Source organism: Camellia sinensis, chromosome 1 (assembly GCF_055761805.1).
Source record: "Camellia sinensis isolate YWXY chromosome 1, ASM5576180v1, whole genome shotgun sequence".
NCBI classification, from domain to species: Eukaryota; Viridiplantae; Streptophyta; class Magnoliopsida; order Ericales; family Theaceae; genus Camellia; species Camellia sinensis.
In genome coordinates, this window is record NC_138961.1 from 113,585,158 (window position 1) to 113,598,975 (window position 13,818).

At 37.2% G+C, this 13,818-nt stretch overlaps 1 pseudogene; it reads left to right on the plus strand.

Moving 5' to 3' along the window:
• The first annotated feature begins 7,085 nt into the window (after nt 1-7,085).
• On the plus strand, nt 7,086-7,718 carry LOC114291868 (heptahelical transmembrane protein 2-like; annotated as a pseudogene).
• The last annotated feature ends 6,100 nt before the right edge of the window (nt 7,719-13,818 follow it).

Consider the following 13,818-nt stretch of genomic DNA (forward strand, 5'->3'; position numbering starts at 1 on the left):
CCACAGAAAGTAGGGACTCCGAGTGTGGTAGGGTCTAGATAGTCAGGAGGTTTACAGATGGATCAGGGACAGAGGCAATCTTATCAGTCGGCTCAGTCAGGACAAGCATCTAGGGTAGTTCAAGGAGCCATGTCTGCTCAATCCCCACAACAAGCTTATGTTCAGAGAGGTGATGTAGGGGAGCAGAGGTCACAGGGAAGAGTGTATGCTGTCACCGTTTTTGAGCAATCGTCGGGGCCATCAATTGTCAGAGGTACATTCCTTATTTTCAATACTTGGGCAAATGTGTTGATTGACACTGGAGCATCGCATTCATTTATTGCCACATCTTTTGTATCATTGTTGGGGTTAGAGAGTAGACAACTGCAATATTCACTTATAGTGGAGTCACCAGTTGAGGGTAAGGTCATTCTGACCCAGGGATGTCAAAGGTGTGTAATTAAGGTTGCAGGTCGATAACTTCCATTTAATTTTGTCCTGTTGGAAATGTCGGGTTTTGATGTTATCCTTGGTATGGATTGGTTGTTTACGTACCGGGCGACCATAGATTGTTATCGAGAGAGAGTTACGTTGTGCACTACAAGTGGTGATTGTTTCACGTTTCTGGGAGAGAAGTACGGTAGATCATTACCTTCCTCATACTATCCACATGGCCAGGTCCAGTTTAATTCTCTCTTAACTGCCTTTTTGGATAATAGAAGTGGTGTAGTCCGGGTTGAATTTCCAAAGGTAGTATGTGAATACCTCGATGTCTTTCCTGACGATCTTACAGAATTACCACCTCATAGGGAAGTAGAGTTCACCACAGATTTGCTTCCGGGTACGGCACCTATCTCCTTGTCGCTATATAAATTTGCCCTAGCTGAATTGGTGGTACTGAAGGAACAATTGCAAGAGTTGCTTAGTAAGGGCTTTATACGCCCTAGCACCTCACCTTGGGGAGCCTCGGCGTTGTTTGCAAAGAAGAAGGATGGATCCTTAAGATTGTGCATAGACTATCATAAATTGAATCAAGCCACAGTCAAGAATAAATGCCCCTTGCCCAGGATAGATGATCTCTTCGATCAACTTAAAGGCTCTCGTTGTTTCTCTAAGATAGATTTAAGGTCGGGTTATCACCAAATTCGAGTTAGAGAGGAGGACATCCCCAAAACTGCTTTTCGTACCTGATATGGTCATTATGAATTCTTGGTTATGCCCTTTGGGTTGACTAATGCTCTAGCCACATTCTTGGATTTAATGAATAGGGTCTTTCAAGAGTTTCTTGATAAATTTGTGGTTATCTTTGTAGATGATATTCTTATCTGTTCACCTTCCGAAGAGGACCATGAAGGGCATCCTCGTACTATCCTGCAACTTCTTAGGGAGCACTGTTTGTATGCAAATTCTGAGAAATGTGAATTTTGGCTTTCCGAAGTGAAGTTCTTGGGTCACGTAGTTTCGGGAGGCGGAGTTATGGTGGATTCTTCAAAAATAGAAGCTGTGCAGAATTGGGAGCAACCTAAGAACGCCTCAGAAGTTCATAGCTTTTTGGGCTTAGCGGGTTACTACCGCCGATTTGTAAAGAATTTCTCTTCCATAGCATCACCATTGACTAGATTGACCCGTAAGGAAGTAAGGTTTGTTTGGAGCGAAATTTGCGAGAATGCTTTTCGAGAACTAAAGCTTAGATTGACCACCGCTCCAATTCTCATCATTCCGGAATGAGGTTTAAGTTATACGGCATACTGTGATGCTTCTAGAGAGGGGTTGGGATGTGTTCTAATGCAGAAGGGTAAAGTAGTAGCATATGGCTCGCGTCAATTGAAGACACATGGTGAAAAATTTGAAGTCTTCTCCGACCATAAAAGCCTCAGATACCTATTTTTCCAAAAAGACTTGAATCTACACCAACGGAGATGGATAGAGTTTCTAGAGGACTATGATTTTGAAATACACTACCACCCTAGTAAAGCCAATGTAGTAGCAGATGGTTTGAGTAGAAAATCGATAAGTACAATGGCTCGTCTAGCGATAAGGGAATGGAAGATGATGGAGGATGCCAATGAATTTGTTTTACAGCTCGGTGAATCTTCAGAAAAGGCTATCCTCTTCACCACCATCGCCCAACCTAACCTTGTTACAAGAGTAGTTGAAGCACAACTGGGTGATCCAGAAGTGAATGCAATTAAAGGGAGAATTCTTCAAGAGAAAGAAGAGAGGAGCTTAAATATTCATGCAGATTCTAGTGTTCGATACCTCGACTGATTATTTATACCTAAATCTATGAGAAATGAAGTTTTGAGGGACTTCCATCATTCCCGCCTAACTGTGCATCATGGAGGCACTAAAATGTACCATAACTTAAGCCGTCAATTTTGGTGAAGGGGTATGAAAAAGGATGTATCCTCATTTGTGTCTAAGCGTTTGACATGTCAACAAGTTAAGGCTAAACACCAAAGACTAGTAGGACTGCTACAACCTCTTCAGGTTGCTGAATGGAAGTGGGAACATGTCAACATGGATTTTGTCTTTGGCCTTCCTAGAACTCAAAGAAGCAATGATGCAATATGGGTGATTGTGGATAGACTTACTAAGTCTGCTCACTTCCTCGCCATGAGCATGGGAGATTCCATAGAGTTTCTAGTTGAACTTTACATTCATGAGATTGTTTGCCTCCATGGGGTACCAGTGAGTATAGTGTCTAATAGAGACCCTCGCTTTATAGCTAGGCTATGGCAGAGCCTTCAAAGTGCTTTGGGTACTCAACTGAATTTTAGTACTGCTTATCACCCCCAGACCAACGGGCAATCCGAACGTGCTATTCAGATTTTGGAAGACATGTTGAGGGCATGTGTACTAGATTTTAAAGGGTCTTGGGAGAAACACCTACCCTTAGTTGAATTTGCTTATAACAATAGCTACCAAGCAAGCATCGAGATGGCACCATTTGAGGCATTGTATGGGTGTCCGTGTAGATCACCGGTATGTTGGACTGAAGTGGGAGATTCACCGTTGCTAGGCTCAGATCTGGTTCTTGAAACTACTAAGAAAATAGCCCTCATTCGGAAAAGGTTAGTTACTGCTCAAAGCTGACAAAAGAGCTACGCAGATAGAAGAAGACGACCCTTATCCTTTGAAGTTGGCGACCATGTCTTTGTGAAGATATCTCCTAGAAAAGGGTTAATAAGATTTGGCCGGAGTGGAAAGCTATCGCCTAGATTCATCGGCCTCTTTGATATCATTGAGCGGATCGGAGAAGTTGCATATCGCCTTGCATTGCCGCCACAACTCTCCGGGGTCCACAATGTGTTTCACGTATCTATGGTTCGCAAGTACGAACCCGATCCCTTTCATGTGTTAGATTGGATGGAGATTGAGATAGGCGAAGATGTGTCTTGCGAAGAAAAATACTCCAAATCTTAGATACTAGAGAGCAAGTTTTGAGCAGTAAAACAATTCCCTTAGTTAAGTGTTATGGCGCCATCATGGTGTGGAGGAAGCTACATGGGAATGTGAAGCAGAGATTCGCGAGAAATACACCGACTTATTTTCTAAATTGTGATGTATTTGTTCAGTGTTCTTTTTTTTTTCTTTTTTTTCTTTTTTTGTACTTGATGAATTGGGCATGAGCTAAAACCTTCTATTATTTCCTTGTCTTGGAGTCAAATTGATATATATATATATATATATTTTGCTTAGTTATGAGTTTGTTGAGGATTGAATAACTACGATGTTGCCAAACCTTGTTATCATGATGATGATGGATATTATTTCGAGGGCGAAATTTCCTAAGGTGGGGAAGTTGTAACACTTGGGTGTTTAATCTATTGGAAGGTGTGTTTAATATCTTTATTTTCGTTTTGGGAGTCTTTGGAGTTGTGGTATATTGGTTTTGAAGGAGTATAATTCGATTTAAACTTGTTGGGTTTGTTTGTTCGCGTTTGTTCTTGTCAAAAAGTTCCTTGGAAACTTAGATATTCTGTTTTGGGGTCGACACTAGCCTTCCTAAGGGTCGACCCTTGCATGTTGTAATGTTTTTGGAGGTGTTACTGAAATGTAGGGTCGACACCAGTCTGAGGAGGGTTGACCCTTGCGTGTTGTAATGTTTCTGGAGGTGTTACTGGAATATAGGGTTGACACCAGTCTGGGGAGGGTTGGCCCTCTTATATTGCAGAATCTATGTATTAGTTGCTAGAAAATAGGGTCGACCCCCTCCTATCTAAGGGTCGACTCCCCTTACTTGTGCCAGATTGTCTTTTCTACCAGAAGGGTCGATCCCCCTGCCCGAAGGGTCGACCCCTGCGTGTTTTTTTTTTTAAATTTTGGGGTTTGAATGGGCCCTACTTTTGGGGGTTTTAGACTTATCCTTTTTTATTGACCTTAGGGCTATTCTCAACTACTATAAATATACCCAAACCACACCTCTCTCATAATTTTCTTCTCTTTTTCCTCTCAAAACTGAGAGTCTCTCTCTCTCTTTCTCTCAAAAACTCACTTTTTCCACTTCAATCCTTAGATCTACTCTCTTAGAGGTGTTTTCTCACCTTGATCCTTTGAGATGACTTTTAGATCTTGTCAAGGGCTTTCTGCTAGTCCGAGAAGTTTGTGGCTTCGTCAACCTTAAGTTTTTCAGGCTTTCTTCCTCGCGACTTGAGGTAGGGATACTTTTACCTTAGTATTTGTTGGTTTTGAAGGGATTTCATAGTACGGTTATGATTTATGAGCTAATTAGAGTATTGTTAGGTTAATCTTATGTTTTACCTAAATAAATCATTTTGCTTGACTCTTGTTTGAGATTCCTTTATCCCCTCTTTTCAAAACATGTATATAAATGTTGTTACGAACCATATCTATAATAGAGGAAAACCCCAAAATTTGGTAAAACCCTAGATTCTCCATTTGAGTTGAAGACACCACATTGAAAGGGGAATTTCCTTGATTTATGAAATATTGTAAATAATAAATAGATGAAGGATGTGGATGTTGATATAGTAAAAGAATTGTGGCTTGATGTTATTTGTTTTCCTTAAATCTTGTGTTGTTTTCAACTCTTGGGTAATGTTGGATGGTTGTTGATGGAATAAAATGTGAATGAATTGTTAATTGTGTGTGAGTCCGGGTAAGAGTCGGTTTTTCCAAATGTGGTGTTGTGTTGGTACCCGTGCGGGGAGTTTAAAAAGGTGCCGAAATGCCCTATCTAGGCTTATCGTTGGACGAATGTGGGAAAACTGTTTTTGGGTGTCCACATAGTCCTGCCATATGATAGCCGGTGAAAGTGGAAAAACATATGGTTTTCTTTGGGGTGCCCACTCCCTGCCGTATGATAGCCGACAAATGTGGGAGTGGTTTTAAAGCAAAAGTAAAGGGTGTTTTAAATTGGACTCTTATAGGTGGACTCATGGTTTGCGTTATATGGTTATGCATATTTGATTGTTGTGCTTGATGACATAGTCATTGTTATTGTTTGGTTGTTATGGATTTACATGTTTATTAAGGATTACCTGTAAAGATAAATTTCCTTGTAATGTTTTGTCATAAAGATACCATAATCTTATTCAAATGGTTAAATACTTGGTTAAATGTGTTCCTACTAGGCATATAGCTCAACCCTGTCTTATTTTTTTCAGTAATTGATGATGTACCACCTCCCTGAAGGATTGGTCAAGCAATAACTCTTTTTGGAAAAGTTGATCCATGTGTATTTTGTTATTTTGAATGGGAATTTTTGTAACAAGACTATTAATCTATTTTGTTGTAATTGTACGTCCTAGATGCTCATATTTTGTAAGGCCGCCGAGTTCATTGAACTGGAATATAAATTCTGAACATTATGGGAATGTATATGGTAAATTGTAATCTCCTATCTCTTAGTTCAATGAGAAGGTTGACTTTTTGGGTATATTATTGTTTTTGTTTTGGCATATTCTTGTGGGAAAATTTCAGGGCGTTACAGTAACGTTTACGTTTTTTTTGTTTATGTTTTTGAAAAAAATTAAAAACTAGTTTTTGTTTATTTTTGAAAAAATAAAAACAAAATATTTTAAAAAATTTAAAAACAAAAAATCAAAAACATGTTTGTTAAAATTTAATGCATAAAATGTCTATTTTGTTTTTTTAATTATTTATGACAATGAAAATCATGCAAATCATAAAATTATAATAAACATCCAAAATAATAATGTTACACATAAATACAAACCACAATTATATGCAGAGCAAACTGTTGATTATGGAGAACTGTTGACGAATTGAATATATGGTACCAAAATGTGTCTCCCTAGTTTTGAACACCAAACCATCTCTTGAGTCAATCTTTTTTTTTTCTTCCGTGTATTACGCGTTAAATATGTGGGTGTTTAGAAAGTTGCTATTTTAGTAAGCTATTTTAGTTTTTGACTATTTTAAGAATCTAAAATTTTTGTGTTTGGAAAGATAGTTGGATTTTTTTGTAATTAGATGTGATGTTTGTGAGAAAAAAAAAATGAAATGATTATGGTTTTGATGTGACATTTTGTCGTAATAATTAAAAAAATATTAAATCCCTCACCAACATGATAGCGAGAGAACCGCTTTTGAAGTGGTTGGTGAAGGAGATCGATTCGAACCACTGAGAGATGAGAATCTGCAAAATGAGAGATAGAGTTAAGAAGTATAAGACATTATTTTCTGCTACAAACGAGGCACATAACAAAGAAAAAAAACAAGAAATCCCTCACCGAAATGGTAACGAGAGAGCAGCTTCTGAAGTGGTTGGCGGAAAAGATGAATCCGAACCGCAGAGAGATGAGAATCTGAAAATGACAGATGAAGAAGTTATTGAGATTATTGATATAATTTATTCATTTCTCTCACATTTTCAATTTGGTGTTAATATGGTTTTTCAATAATTGTCATTAATATTTTGGAAGGAAATATAAAACGTGCAAAATTAGGTGAACTATGTCTATGTACTAGACTAGAAGAAGATACCCAACTAAAGGAGAGTTTTGAATTTCATTTGTATAATGTACTCTACTTATAAGCTGAATATTGAACGTTTATGCATATACTAAAGTCATTCTGAAACAAGGTTTGCCTAGCAGGATTCAAATCTAGGACACACCATGCGTGTATCATTGGTAGCGGCGGATATGGATGATGATTCTAATAAGGTAATTCCTAGATGGCCTTGGTTTGTATGTCTAGCTGGGGCTATGGGCTGTTTAATTTGTAGCTCCCTCTCCCACGTCTTTGCTTGCCATTCCAAACGCTGGAATGTGTTTTTCTCCTTAATGGTAGTTTGCTCCTTCTTTGCTCCCATCTACTATGCTTTCGCCTACAATCCATATTCACGATTCCTTTATCTGACCTCCATTTCATTACTTGGTATCCTTGTCATCATCACCCTCCTTGCACCCACTCTGTCCACTCCTTGCTTCCGATTCTTCAGGGCCTCCCTCTTTCTGGCCATGGACTTCTCAGGGGTGATTCCAGCAGCACAAGCCGTGGTTCTCTTTTGAGGCCACCCACAGATGCTTCTGGCCCTCGGATATGAGCTTGTCATGGGTGTTTTATAAGCTGTAGGAGTGAGTTTCTATGTGAGTAGGATACCAGAGTGAAGGAAGCTTGGTGCATTTGATATTGTAGGGCACAACCATCAGATTTACCATGTTTTTGTTGTGGCAGGAGCACTTGCTCATAGCGCCGCCGCCCTCCTAGCAATGGACTGGTGTCGGGGTTTGCGAAACTGTGAGTGATAGGTAGCGGCAGCAATAGTAGCAGCCATGGATATATGGAAAATACCTAGCTAGCTGGCTGGCTAGACATGATGACACACTGCTGTTGCTGCTGAGAGTATTATCCATTTGTCTGTTGTCTCTATCGGTTTGGTTTAATAACTTTGAGAGCACAAGCACACGTGTCTCGCATTTTTGTAATTGTCAGTATGGAAGGGCAGGCAGGTCATCTTGTATAATGTGAGATTCCAGAAACATATGTTGTGATTACTTATTAAACTATTATTCTATTTCTATAAACCTTTGTTTGAGTGTGGTATTGGTTTGGAATTAAGGCACAGATTATATTTGCTAGATTTGATTTTTTTTTCTTCTTTGTTTCAAGGAATCGTGACAGCGTAACCCATGAGGTGGCTAAATTTTCCTTGAGAGATCAAAATTTTCCAGTTGGTTTAATATGGAAAATTATTAAACCAAATCCCATAAACATTGCAAAGAATTCCCATTCCTATTTAAGTCAATTATAGTTTGATTCATACTTTAAGATTTCATAGGAAAGTTCTTAGAAATTCATGCTGATTGTAATGAAAGTTTTGGAGAATTGGTAAAATTTCACCATTTGAGAACAATGAACACAATGAAATTTCATTTTATTTCTTCTTCAAAGTTTCGTATTCGATATGAATCTTTTTTTATAGATCTCAATGAGAAGATTCTAAAAACACTAGTTTTATAAAAGATGAGTATGTAGATCAAAATTTATGATATTTTAAAATTTTAACATAAATTCAAAAATGATGTATTGTTTCATGTGCATAGTGTGTTCGCTGCAAGTTAAGCTTTATAAAGGAAAATAACGTTATTTTTTAAAAGTAAGTAGCTATTTTTTAATTGAGAATTACAAAAATGCTCTGTATTGAAATTTGTAAGACAGAGACAGAGTTTTCACTCTCTAAGGATAGGAAACTTGTTAGATATAATTTTCAATATTTGCCTGCATATTGTAGCTAAGGAGAGATAACAAATATGCAACTATTGAAGATGCTCTAAATGCATTTTGGTTAGAAACTGTTCTCCATAATCTATCCCCTTGCTTCTCTCAACAATCTGATGTATATATATAGGCTAAGCAAGTAGAGAAATGGTGGAAGACAAGGTGGAAGATAAAAGGAAGATAATGAAGCTAATGGAGTACTAATGGAGCTAATGAGAGACAAAAGTGGACCATCATCTCTAATGGATCAAGCACTAGATAATAGACGCTGAGTGTATATATATTTGGTGATGAATATATCAGAAAGTGAGTTAATAAGGTGTCCCAACCGAACCAAAACCAAAAAAAAAGGGTCTGATGCTGTTTCGGGCCAGTTCAACAAAATCTGCTCTTAAGCCCAACTTCAAACGGGCATATCTCCCTTATTCGGACTCGGTTTTTTGTGATTCTTGGGTCTAAATTGAAGCCCCAGAAGTCTAATTTCCAATGGTTGGAGTCTCACATTTAAATTCTAAGTGTACAAAGAGATATGCCTAATATAATAAAGTCTGTTCATTTCTTTCTTAATGACATGATGCTCTTTCTTTTCCTAAACTAGTTTTCTTTTACCCCCTCCTATTTCCTTCAAATCCAAACCTATAAAGAAGATTTTTTTTTAAATATTTTTTCAAAGAGTTCACCTCCCTTCCATTTATTTCCACTTTGTCCTTACTCAGTTTACTGAAAAAGGGCAATATTTTAAACAAAATAAGAGCCTCGGAACATCGTAGAAACATTTGGAAAAAATATTTTGAAAAGAAGGTTTTAAGGTCAAAAGTAGTTTGGCCAAAAAAATGTGTAAAGGTTGGGATTAAAGTTCAAATTCCATCTCTCTTACTGAGGATTCTGTGAGAAATACATTCTAATTATTATCATCAGGAAATCAAAAGAAAGCGCTCAAGTCTTTGGGCCAATCAAAATGGGGTGCCTATAGATGTGATGGTAAAAATGCATATATCCAGCAACTCATTCCGCCGGAGCTAGTGAATTCAATGACTATCTTTCATTCATCTGAAAATGAATTGAAAGACTCTTGGAATAGGGGTTTTTCCCTCAGAGGTCCTGGTAAGTGGGAGTGGATCTAGCGCAGTTGTAGCGATGTTCGGATATGATATTTGAGAGACTATTTTCTGACGGTCAACAAATCATTAATCATAACAACTAGAAAAAACAAAAAAAAAAAGGTCTAAAATAATGAATAAACGACCTCTTCTTTTATTCGAGATGTTGTTCTTCATTTTTTTTGCATGAGTTTGTTCACGTAAGTTACTAGGGAGAGGGTAAATTGTTTCCTTATTAGTTGATCTAAAGGCTTTTATGGTTATTGATTGCAGTAGACTAGAAAGGACAATAAACAAACTACTTCCACCCAAAAACAAGCGCAATTATTTTATTTCTTAATAAAGTGTCTTGCTCGATTACAAAACATGAAAAGATAAGCACGTGTTAATTTCATCTAATTTCTTGGGCCACCACAAAACCACAATGCCAATGAGAGAATGAGTAAGTGTTGTTCAGCTCGCAGCATTTAGAGCATGAGCCTGGTTCCCTTATTATTTCGTCTTTTGGTAGGTATCGCCAAAAAGAGAAGAGGAGCCTCTGTCGCTCACGGAGCTGGTTCTTGACGCGTTCAATTTCTTCTTCAAGTTGAGCAAGCCTTTGTGCCATAGCCATAGACATAGTTCTACAACCTCCAAAATTCAAACTCACACAACTTGAACCAATGACAATCTAGATATGATAGCAATTCAAATATTAATAAAATTTGGAAACTAGATATGATAACCCTGTTCCGTATTATGCTAATTAATCTTAATTATGATTGTGATTATGTGTTTAATGTGATTTTGGGTGCCATCTATGTGATTATATGTGGTTTTGAATTTCTATCTGTCCACCGTAGGAATATCTATCCAACTTACTGCTATGAACTAAAAATTGAAGGCCTTATCGGCCACAGAAAACGAAATTGACCACACCGTTGTAATTGGTGTAATTTTTAGAGCCTATGGTAAAATTTAATTGAAAATCGATTCGGATCAAAATAATTAGGTTCAGAACGATTAAATTAGACTCTATTATTTAGCCATAATCAAATTTGATTAGGCCATCCTATATAAAGGCCTATATAGCCTCATGTTATGGTTTTTGAGCTCATTTTTCTCTCCTTGACTGAGATTACTCTAGAGAGAGAGAGAGAGGGTCAGTTAGAGAGAGAGAGAGTGAAGACAATTGAAGCTTTGAACAAGAGGCTTAAAGTTCTTGAAGATCAACTCAAGAATTAACTAGAACTTGGAAGGTTGAGGCTCCTAGGTGAGTAAATGCGCATGAGTTCATGAGTTTGTAATTTTGTGAATTCAAGCTATAAGGTAATCAATAACAAGAGTTGAGTTGAATTTGGTGAATCATAAACATGCATGTAAGAGATAGCCATGAATTTCTATATTTGAGCATGAAATACATGATCCATGTTGTGTTTTGACTAAAGTTCATGCTTTTGATCATCTTTGATATCATCAAAGTTAAGGATGGAAATTATATTTCACATGCAAGCACAATTCATGAAGGTATAAGCTTTAGTTGCATGAAATTGAAGTGTTGGAGATGGATTTGATATGAATCATGTATGCATGTAATTGATTCATGGGAATTGAGCTTCATGATGTTGCAAAGTTGGTATTTTCATCATGTTAGAGCATGTACAAGTGAGTTATGGACCATATTATGCAAGTTACACTAATCTGAACACACGTTTGAGCTTCAAGAACAATTCTAGGAATTCCAGAATTTGGCGTGTTCGCTCGAGCGGGGGAGTGTCCGCTCGAGCGTGAAATGTTAGTTCCCATAACTTTTGCAGACATTGATGTCCGCTTGAGTGGGAAGATTTACACTCGAGCGTCTAGCCATGTAGTTTGACATTCAGCTCGAGCATCCGAAGTCACGCTCGAGCATAAGAATGAGGTAACCAGCACTTTTGCAGACCAAAGGGGTCCGCTCGAGCGGGGAAACCTGTGCTCGAGCGGGGAGCCCTATTTCAGAAATTTTGTAAAGATGTTTTGTGTTTCATTTTCCGTTCCCTTTTATTTCTAAGAACTCATAGGCGTGCATTGAACGTTGTAAATGGATTAAAAAGATAAGAATGAAGCCTAAGAGGGATATATGAATTAAGAACAGATTGAATCGTTTGTGACCCATTATGTTCATGAAATGTGTAGGGTCAAGCACAAGGGCAAACCATCTGGCAGATCACTGTGAGTAATATCTTAGTAAAGATATTTTGAAGTATGTTATTTGTCTTATTGCTTCTTCCTATAAAAGTCTTGTATGTTTGTTAATTTGAATTGTGGACAAATATCTGTTAAGCCAAAGGCCGTTTGACATGAATGATTAGGCCAAAGGCCATTTGACATGAATGATAGTTGGATTTGAATGAATGGGCCAAAGGCCGTTGGATACGAATAAATGGGCAAAAGGCCGTTGGATATGAATGAATGGGCCAAAGGCCGTTGGATACGAATAAATGGGCCAAAGGCCGTTGGATCTGAATAAATGGGCCAAAGGCCGTTAGATATGAATGATTGGGCCAAAGGCCGTCGGATATGAATAATTGGGCCAAAGGCCGTCGGACATGAATGAATGGGCCAAAAGCCGTCGAAAATGAATGGATTGGGCTCGAGGCCGTTTGATATGTCTGAATCTGTAGTCACTTGATACACTAAGTAGAAATATGAATTGGGCCCAAGGCCGTTTGATGTATTTGTTTCAAACTCCGTTCATGTACCTTCTTTATTTGATATTATTCACTGGGCTTTCGCTCACTCTCATTCATGTGTCTGTAGGTGAGCCAAGAAACGTCCAAACCCAACCTCAGTGAAGTATGTGAGAGACAGTCAGAGTTTTGAGGAGCCAACCCTCATGTCTCACGCACGAGACTTGTTTTCGCCCTTTTGTCCTTTTGTATATTCTTGCTATGATTTGTGAAAACGTTGAATTACTTTTGTATATAAGTTTTGTTTGGATGACCGCAGAACTGAAAGTTCCTGGACATAGATTAACTCTATGGCTTCGTGATGTGTGAGTTATTATAAAATATTTCTGGAATGATTTGCTACATCATGTAAGCACAGCTCTATGGACAAAATTTTCAAGTTGCTTCCGTTTGGCCCCTTAACTCTGATGGAATATACATTTATAGCTGTTTCAGGCCGTAGGTAATCCCTTGATTACTGGCTGGTTATGACCTTAATCCATAGGGGCGGGTTCAGGTCATGACACTAGAGAAATGTGAATAGTCCAAACACCAAAAATAATATCACTTTTAAAAATTACTTGTCAATTAACTATTTCAATTTTATATCAACGGTGATAACAAATCACATAAATATAATGCTATAAATAGAACAAAATGATTTAATATGAAAATCTGATGAAATAGAACATTTTGGAAAATTTAATATGAAAATAGAGCAAAGTGATTTAATATGAAAATCTAATGCCAAAAAATTACAATCAGTGCATTTTGGAAAATATAGTGTCCTACAAAACATTTTGGAAAAACTATAAAAGAAAATTTTCAAGGTTTGACTCTTGTAAAAAAATAAATACTAAAATTTTAATTTTGTTAATTTAAATCTTAATCTTTTACAGTAGTTTATTTTGAGTCTAAATCGGTTACTTATTCTTGTTAAGTAAAACTGCGAAAAAGTAATATTTTAGTTATTAAACTTAATAAAAAAAAAGTATTTTATACATTTTATTTGCACTTACATTAATTTAATAAGTATTTTTTTTTCAACTCTTGTGTAGCACGCGTGCCCTACTAGTATTAATAAATAAAAATTACTTTTGAAAGATAATCAATTTCACACCACCATCTATCCATGTGAACATTCAAAGGAGCAAAACTGCAAATCAACTAGAATTTTGATTTGCTATCTCAAAATTATGATAGCAACCAAAGGCACTAAAAAAAGAAATACAAATCCATTATATTAAATTTGAATTTTCATAATTTCATACCTATATCCAAAGATGGAGGATTTTATGGGAATTGAGGCAGCAAAAATTTTGCATTGCTCTCACTATAAA